Source organism: Lygodium microphyllum, chromosome 25 (assembly GCF_053477565.2).
Source record: "Lygodium microphyllum isolate KBCC chromosome 25, Lygodium_microphyllum_v1.1.10, whole genome shotgun sequence".
In the NCBI taxonomy this organism is placed as follows: domain Eukaryota; kingdom Viridiplantae; phylum Streptophyta; class Polypodiopsida; order Schizaeales; family Lygodiaceae; genus Lygodium; species Lygodium microphyllum.
This window is the reverse complement of record NC_141159.1, coordinates 108,841,107-108,851,329: the sequence shown is the minus strand read 5'-3', so window position 1 is coordinate 108,851,329 and position 10,223 is coordinate 108,841,107.

Here is a 10,223-nt window from a genome sequence, read left to right as displayed (position 1 = left end):
CCCTCTCTCACTTGCACAATAACACACATTAATTGTAAATAAAATCAACCGAACGTTGCACACACATAATTAACAAACTGCACCTCATAACTTGTAAATAAAATGAATCGGATGTTAATTGTAAAAAGAACCCCCGCCGCTGCACGTGCACCTTTGCACCCTAACCCACATAAGTTGTAAATTAAATCAATTCACAAATGCACATGCACATGTGTTTCAGACACATTAACTTGTAATTAAAATCAACCCCCGAAGTCACGCATGCATGCACGCAAGTGCCATACATCATCTAATTATAATAAGGAACTGCATTAGTAGAGACCCAGTCAGTCAGTCCAGTCGTGTCAAAATTTGAGTGGGGCTAGGTTACGATGTCGACTCACCATGCATTAACAGGTTAATTTAATAATGAACGATGCTTAATTGTTTATATAATAACAAATGAGTCATTAGTTTCACTCACACACTTCACCGCACTGTAGGACGTGAATGCTACGTGGGAGTGGGCGTAGTAATCTGACATTGGTCAACATGGTATTTATGATTGCGTCATGATTTTTTTGAGTCTCTGTCTGGGCTCCCAAATGTAGTTTTATTTTATTTCTGCTTGATAGGGGATTACAGGGTGTATGTATGTGTGCATAGCATGAAGCTTTCGATCGCACGTGTGTAGAGGTCATGTTGTTTTTTTTCTAGGATGTGGTTTGCCTGGGGGTTGTTATGGTCCAGTCAGTCATGTCAATTAATTGGTTTCCTATCGATAGTCTCAGTCTTGGTTTTGTTTTTGGGTTTTGCACGTTTTCTTTTTGTTTTCCTAGTTGTGTGTGTGGTTTTTTTTTTTTAACCATAGTCTGAATGGCACCTCTTTCTACGCCTCCAATTGTGGTCCAGCATGTTCCTCTAGCGGTCCATGACTATTCCCTTCTGTTAGAGGCAGATTGTATTCGACGAGCTGGCCTTTGCTCATTTGTGGCTCTCACTTTACCACCTATGGATGAGAAGCTGTGTTATTCTTTCCTCACTTCTTACAAAAACCAGTCTGGCTTGGCTTACAATCAGACATTTTGTTTATCAGTAGTCAATATCAGTGAAGCATTGTGTTTGCCCTTATCTGCTTCCTTTGTGCCCAGTGGTAACCAGCTACTGACGGCTGAGGAGATAGTCACACTGATGAAGAAGGAAACTTCCACCCCCTTGCTCCTTAACCGACTCATTAATAGCTCAGGGGTGTCTGTTGCCTACATTTCTTCTCCAGTCTAGAAGCAGTTATGCCAATTCCTATAGGACTGGTTCATGTCAGGAAAGAATGCATCCAAATACCTGTCAAAAGAATTATTCACAGCTTCTGTGAAGATTCTGGAGGGAGCTAAATTCAATTGGGCAAGTTTCCTGTTATCTAAGATGAATCATCATTTCCAGCGTGTCAGGAAGGGTCAAAATAGTACTGCTTCTTATGGTGCCTTCCTACAGAGGATCCTTACTTTTGCATCTCCTCCTGGTGGTGTTCCAGTGCCAGATCCAGCTCCTTTACCAGTGCAGCCTACAGTATCAGTTTCTTCTTCTAGGCCCATGCAACTTATTTCAGAAGATGAGGAGTCGCCTGTTATTTTTTCTAGAAAGAAACACCTTCGCACAAAGGGACCTTCCAATCCTTATGTCCAAGATCCACTGGTTCAAACATCCACTCCTACTGTGTCTGGCAGTGCCCTTCCTTCATTCCTTTCTTGTACCAATCTATTTGCCGCTCAAAAGGAAGGAAAATTAGATTCACAGATCCCTTCATCATTACAAACCATTTTAGCTGGACCCATGCTTCCACAAATGGTTTCCAATGTCCAGTCTACTCTGGAAACTTCCCTTACTTCCTGTCTTCAGACACTGTACACCAGTGTTTACACTTCTATGCAAGACAAGGTGGATTCCCTCACTAGTCAATTGAGTAAGGCACTGGAGGATTTGTCTTCAGAAAGGGCTACCCTCAGTGATATCCACAATCAGATGACTACTGCCACAGCCTTAATGGATTCACAGAAGGTCACTATTCAAGAGCTAGAAGATAAGGTTGCTAAACTAGAGGAGGAGAATGCATCTTTGATGCTTGAGAAGAATTCTGCCCTTGCAGAGATGGTCACTTTGGCTAGTAAGCTTGCTACCAGTGAGGGTCAGTTCCAACAATCTCAGGACACTGTAGAGTCCCAACAAAAACTCATTGAAGAACTTAATCAGAAGGTGGATGTTCTTTCTGTTTCCCCTCTTGCACTTGTATCTTCTGTTGTGTCATCCCAAGAGGAGCTTAATTAGTTGCAACATAAGGCTAAGCTCTGTGATGGGTTCTCAACTAAGGTTGATCGCCTTCAGAGCGGATGGATTGTGTGCAGAATGATTTTGTCCATTATACTGAATTGGTGTCACCTCTTCCATCATTTTGGGTGAAATATCATCAATAGAGTTTTGCCTTATATATTTCTTTGAGCAATGTGGATTTAGAGCCTCCAGAGGATGGATGGTCCAATCTCTGGCCTGCGGATCTCTTATGAGCTGTTTTTGACATATTTGTGGATGACTTGATTTTCCATGAGGTCTAGTTACTCTCTTTCATGTATCTTACAGGCTATTTACAAATCCCTGATGAGGAAGATTTAAACGTTTACGTGGGAGATGTCATCTTACAGGCAGTGATGTATGTACATTCAGTTGAGCTTCTGTTAGCAGAGAGTTTACGAACTTATCATGAGCAGACGTCTTGGTGCAAGGGATATGCTTGGCATCCACCTTTGGAGGATGTTGCTTTGGAACCTCGCCGCCTCAGAAGTGTCTTTCATAAATCAGATATCCAGCCTCTTCAATCTCAGTTGTTGAGTTTCATTGCTGATAACCCATTATTTACTGAGTCTTTCTTTCAAGATTTAAATTTCCGATGTTCTATTGATCCTTTAGATCCTACTGATCTTTTATCATATTCCCTAATGTCTTATTGTTTCCTATTATATGTTTCTATTCTTTCATCTAGTCCTGATAATATTCCTCTCTTATCATTTACCCCTTCAGGATTTCCTCACATTCCAGTGTTCACTACATGTCCTTTCATTTTGCTGATCCTACACTATCTCCTACTCCTTTTGACATTCCACCTACTGTTCCTCCTGTTCCTTCAGTTTTTCCAACAGAATCCCTTCATACATTTTTTATGTATTCTCCATCTTTTCCACCTTTATCCCTTCAATTACCCTCTTTTTATGATCTGTCCTATCCTCCATTACAATGCTCTCCTTTCATTCCATTACCCTCTCCGACAGATTACATTAACCTTCCTCCCCAAATAGTGTTGGATACCCCAAGGTATGATGGTGACATCCTTCGTAGAAGACAGTGGACATTACATGATTCAGTGACCAGGTCCAGTGTTTAATTGGCCTCTCATTCTAGGGTCCTGGGATACTTCTGCAGCGTGTTCCAATTCTTACCTCCACTTTGCTAGGGTACATGGTACTTCTAGAGATACCACAATTCGTCTTGCTGCTCATTTTTGCTGGTATCTTGCATTCATGCATCATTAGTCACATTTGAATACTCGCAAGGATATCCCCTAGATGCTGATTAATCCAAATGAGGATGTAGCAGTTGCTCAAATTGATCTCTTATATTATTTTGCACAGGCCTTTCCTACCAGATTCATCATTTTATTGGAAAGGATGTGTTGCCTACAATTCCTCCAAAATGTACCTCAGTACTTTGTGGATGAAAACAAAGCCTTGGACCATCTTAAAATTAGTCTGCAATTTAAGAAGAAATATCTTCATCCTACTTAGTAGGAGGGTTTTCTTGATTATATCCACTCTCTTCTTTTTAATGGAAATTTCTTCTTTCTCTTCAACATTTTTTAGGAGTTGTGCCATTCAGATTATATTTGTGTATGGGTATTTTTTGTATTGGGTATTGTTGTTTTTCTGTGTGCTTGGATGAGGAGCTGATGAAGATGGAGCTGTGAAGATTGATGATGTTGCTTATTAGCTGGATGAAGTTACAATTGAAGATTTGGAAGCTGAAACATATTATATAGGTTTTATGAAGCTAATGTTGGATTCGTGATTGTAGTTGGTACATTGTATTGATTGAAAATTTTTTAGCAAAGAGATTAGAGCTTTTATTCATTTTTTCCTGAGGTCGCGAGGACGCTTCCTTTTCTAAGTGTGGGGATATGTTGAGTGTGAAATATGCTGGTTTTTTTGCTGATTTTTTGTTGTTTTTTATTATAAAAGGTTATTTATTTTGAAGTGTTTGGAAAGGTTTGGATAATTTTGAAGGATTTTTTATGGTTTTTGATGAGGATATTTGGTTCTATAAGGTCTGATTTTCTTCTATTTTCTTCTGTTTTGTTTCTGTTTTGGTAGTAGAGATGGTTGAATGAATGTTTTGAGAGATGATTGAAGTGGTGTGAAGAGGTTTATGAAAGATTGAATTGGTTTTGTTTTGGTTTTTATGATTTTTATGGGTTCTGTTGATCTTCCGTGAAGTTCTATAAGCTTCTGTACCTCTGTTGTTCTGTACTTCTGTTGCTCTGTGGTTCTGTTCTGTTGTTTCTGTTGAGTGTTATGATGGATGTGTGGATATTTTGGGAAGTGTTTTTGTCTTAGGAAAGGATGAATGGAAGCTCTATCCAAGCTAATTGAAGTGAAGAAGTAACTGCTGAAGATTCACAGAAGATTTACAGAAGGTTATAGAAGACAGTGACAAAAGACAGATCTCACAGGACACTATGAAGTCTCTGGTGCCCTTTCATACCACACATACCTTTTGGAAGGTGTATCCACGACCTAAGAAGGATTATTGAGAGTGATTATTGATTATTGTAGTGAGGATATGATGTATTATTGATGGAGAGAGAGAGAGAGAGAGAGTCAAAGATAGTCAAATTTATCAAAACAGTGTAATTGTATGTGAGAGATTGAGAGAGAGAACTATGAAGATATTGAAGATGGATAATATGTGATGTATTTCCATTCAAAGATGGTGTATTCCTTTGTGTTATTTGTTCCTTTAATGGAGATTATGAAGATTATGAAGAATATGGTTGATTCTATCAAATCCGTGGGAGATCTACATGATGCTGCATCAAGATTTGTTGTGCCTGGTGTTCTTTTCTTCATTGTGGTCATATAAAACCTAATAAAAACCTTGTTGATGATGACAAGATAGATTTTCTTGCAGTAGAAACCCTATTTCCTTGGAACACCATATTGGGGAATATGGGAATTTCCCATAAGTTTGGGACATGTGGTCAAATCTTTGGATTTGTCATAACTTGAACACTATAACTCCAAATTGAGCACTCTATAGCTCAATAGATTCCATTTTTCAAGCGCTTTCCAATTATAGGTGACATCATATGATTTTGAGAAACTTATAGGCATGTTATCCGAGTGCCACCTTTTTAGTATTCAAAAAATGGAAACTAGGAGATTCCCAAACTCACTAATATTGTGTTTTGGTGTCTCTCTTGGGGCTCCAATTGGGATACAGGTGAAAATACTATAGGTTACACCCACAAGTCCTATGCAACTCCCCAAAGGGTTTGATAGCCCTTAGGTACAACTATTTTGGTCCCACAAGTGGTGGAAATAGGGCACTTTACAGGTTGAAACACAATGCCAGCCTAGAGAATTCAACCTTAGAGATTGGGTTATATAAATTTTTGTTTTAAATTTAAAGCATTGCAAGAAAGGTTGACATCCATGACATATCTTGATGAGATCCAATTGTAGGCTTTGTTACGTCAAGAGGTAGGGAAGAAGAGGATGAAAGCGGTTCATGACCTTCGTGCTAAAATATATAAAATTTTCAAGGGTCAGTTAGTCTTATATTACAATGCACATCACTAGTTATTTCTTGACAAGTGATGGGACCTAAAATGAGCCGACACTAACTATAGCACTAGCCAAACCTCTGACATGCACAAGACAACCCCACGGCCTTGTGGCCAGGCGCGTCTATAGGATACATTGCCTTGCCATCATACGTACATTTTGCGTTTGTATCGTGTTTGTAGTCCAACCCTTAACCTTATCAGACTCCTCAGAGGGAGACCCTACATATTTTCGTGTAATTCACCACGTAGAACAACGTAGGAGGCACCTCTTGGCTAATTGCCGTGGCCCCACTGCTGCAACCCTCCTACACCTTGGGGATTGGCCCCTCAATGCGTCACTAACACATATAACACATATGAAATAGACTCCGCTCTTGATATCAATATTATATCATTCCAAGAATGTACCAGTCCTCACTTACTTGTCCCCCTTGGACCCACCATCTAGACCTACAGCTTGGGTGCCTTACTCTCTCCAGCGTGGATCATTTATAGTTCAACCAATTGCTATGCATGCTAGGAATAGATACCATGCCAGCTTGGGTGCCTTACTCTCTCCAGCGTGGGTCATTTATAGTTCAACCAATTGCTATGCATGCCAGGAATAGATACCATGTGTATGATTCATGCAATGGTGGATGTCTTATTGTGTACAAACATTTATGGTTTGAAATCAACCTATGTGTCGTGCAAAGACAACCCTTTTAATAAATTTTTGCTAATACACAATGCTTCGTTGCAGGAACCTAGCACCAAGGTGAACCTCGTGCTACTAGATCCATTATTTCCAAATAAACCACATCCTAAATGTTATGCATAAAGATAACAATCAAACTTTGTATTATTTCAGCACTTAAATTGTTGTACAACATCATCCTTCCCCTCACGGTTTAAATTTTGTTGCGTTGCATAGGTGTAGAGGTTCTTTTATCTCACTTTTTGTATGTAAAAGCAATAAATACACACTTTAACACAAATGAAAAGGGCCAAAATCAGGCTCAACCTCGTGCTTCAGCCCTGTCAGACATTCACATACATAGATCTCATTTTTTCAATTTTTTCGAACGCAAGAAACCCATTTTTTTTCATTTTTTTCTTTTTTCTATTTATTTTTAATATAAAATAGGTATTTTCTAGTTTTTTTCTGATGACTAACCATTGGAACTGAAACTCAGCATTTTTCCTTATTTTACCCTATGTCCACTCATTTCCCCTACTCAAAATCAAAGAAACTATCAATTTCCATCAAAATTAGTGTTTTTTCGAGTTTTGAAATTTTATAATTGTTGTAAATCAATATGGGTTCTGCATAACAATAATTGTAGCCCTCAAACATAATGCAAGGAACATTCAAATAAAATTTATGCTCATGTGCACACCATTTAGACCATGAACGATCAAAAACAAGCAAAATTCTTTCATAAAATAGAGCATACCGCCTTTTTGCGTGTTTGGAGTTTTTTGAATATTTAATTAGGACTATGTATCGACCAACCAGCCATGAATTTCAGCATAGATCTTCAGCCTTTAGCCTCCTCAGCCTCTTGGAACAATCCGGTGCCTCCTAAACAAGCATCCATCTCCCGATTCTCTTATTGATTCTTGCCACATGAAGTGTCTCTATGCAAGAGAGAGAAAGACTAAATTCTAATCAGGTCATCTGGGCAACTATTCGAGGATCGGAGACAAGCAATGAGAAGCAAAGATAGAATGAAAACAAGACATCCAATCAGTTGGGGGGGTTGCTTTTAGGCTCTCCAACCCCCCTCTCCATCAATCGTGGCCATGGCGCCTTCTTTGTGCTCATGGCATGGAAAAAATGTCCCCCTCCCCACAAATTCATTTTTAATTGGGGAGCTCCCCCAAAAGACATAACCTTTGGGCTCTCTAAAGTCTATTCCCACTTGCCATTTGGTCTTGGCCTCTCGAGCACTCCCTCTTCCTCGTCCGATATCCAACTCGCGGTCCGAAAAATCCTGGGCATCCATCTTGAAGCCCTTCACTGCGGGCATCTCCCAGGGTCTCGTTTGACACACCAAAAAGTTATGAAAATTCACCAAGTATCGTCCAGTGGGTCTTTTACACACTTTCAGGCATTGCCGCTTAAAATCGTACTGCTTGCAACCGCCGCCTTCGACAAAGTTTATTTTTTCCTTGAAATTCGTAATTTTTGGCTATTTTTAAGCACTTCTCGACATAAAAAATCATTCGTCATTGGCGACCACGGGATAGGGCGACTCAGCCAGTCGAATCCCACGAACAGATCTGCACATAAACACAACCATAGAGATCATCAAGCTGATACAAAATAGATACACAACAAAACACATCATAGCTCTCACCTATCAAAAATCGTGTGATGGGGGGATGTCCTTGAGCTACTGCGCCAAGCACATACTGTATACACAAGAGGAAGCTCACTCAAGAACACAAGAAGAGAGATGGAGGCCAAAACGTTTTCTTGCTGGTTTTTTCTTCTTTTTTCACACACTATACAATGTACACAAAGTATAGATAAGATACAACATAAAGGAAAGTGACCTTCTAAGTCAAACAGTGCATAAGCGACCACACTAATGTACACAAAGTATAGATAAGATACAACATAAAGGAAAGTGACCTTCTAAGTCAAACAATGCATAAGCGACTACACTAATCGACTGGCATTATATCTTTGCCAGCTATAGCTAGGTGTAACAAACTAAATATAATAAGTGATAAGTCAGTGGCTATGTGAGTATCATAATGACCACCAACATGCTAAGTGTCGACGTGCGGACTCATCTAGCCAGGCGGTCCATCATCAATGTCCGCAAGTGTTGAGCTTGCCATCTCAACACCCCCCCTCAAGCTCAATTCTATCTCTGCAACTCCAAGTAAGCTTTGGGACTTTCGAAGCTTCTCTGCACCCAATGTCTTTGTGAAAATGTCAACTATCTGATCCTGTGTGCTGACATATACCAAGTCAATCTCTCCTGCAAGTACCTTCTCTCTGACAAAGTGGTAGTACATCTCAATGTGTTTTGTCCTAGCATGGAACACTGGATTCCTAGCTAGCTGTATGTTTCTCATGTTGTCACAATGAATGACAACTGGACCATCTCCCTGTACGTCCAAATCACCTAATAACTTTTGCAACCATACCACCTCACATGTTGCTGTAGCAGCACCTCTATACTCAGTCTCTGTACTCGATAAAGAAACTAGAGGTTGCTTTTTGCTACTCCATGTAACTACTGCACTACCAAGGGAAAACATGAATCCACTTGTAGATCTTCTATCTAACATGCTACCAGCCCAATTTTCATATGTGTATCCAAAGACCTATACGTCCTTACCTGCCTCATAAAAAAGTCCATAATGTAAAGTGGACTTCACATACCTCAATATACGTCTAACTGCATCCAAATGAGGCTTTTTAGGCATCTGCATAAACTTACTAACAAGGCCAATAGCATAGCTTAAGTTTGGCCTTGTGATAGTCATATAAATCAAGCTCCCTACTATCCTCCTGAACATAGTAGGGTCTTCTATCTCATCCCCAATGTCAGCACTCAACTTCACATTTTTCTCCAATGGTATTGAAAGAGGCTTACATGCTGTCATACCATACTTGGATAACATATCCAAGTCATACTGCCTTTGGGACAGCCATATACCATCATCACATCTGATCACCTCAATATCAAGAAAGTATCTCAGCTCACCCAAATCTTTCATCTCAGACTTCTTCTTCAAGTAGTCCTTAACATCACCAATTCCATTGTCACTGTCACCTGTAATAATCAAGTCATCCACATAGATGACTATGATGACCAAACCTGCATCTCCCTTTCTCACATAAAGTGAGTGATCAACATCAAAAATACAAAATCCAATATTGACAATATACTCTCCAATCTTGTCAAACCATGCTCTAGGTGCTTACTTCAACCCATAGAGCACCTTCTTTAACCTGCACACATATGTGGGATGCTCTAAATCCTCATAACTTGCTGGTTGCTCCATATACACTTCTTCTTGTAGTTCACCATGCAAGAAGGCATTCTTAACATCCATTTGCTACAAACTCAAACCTTTGTCTATTGTGCCAAGGCAATCACACACCTAACAGTTGCCAACCTATCAACTGGACTGAATGTCTCTTCATAATCTATGCCATATGTTTGAGCATAGCCTTTTGCAACTAGCCTAGCCTTATACCTACTAACTGAACCATCTACATTATGCTTGACTTTGTAAACCCACTTATAGACAATAGCTTTCTTACCCTTAGGTAAGGGTTAAATTCCAAGCCTTATTGGCTTCTAATGTAGCCATCTCCTCATCCATTGGTGCATCCAATTGAGCATGATCA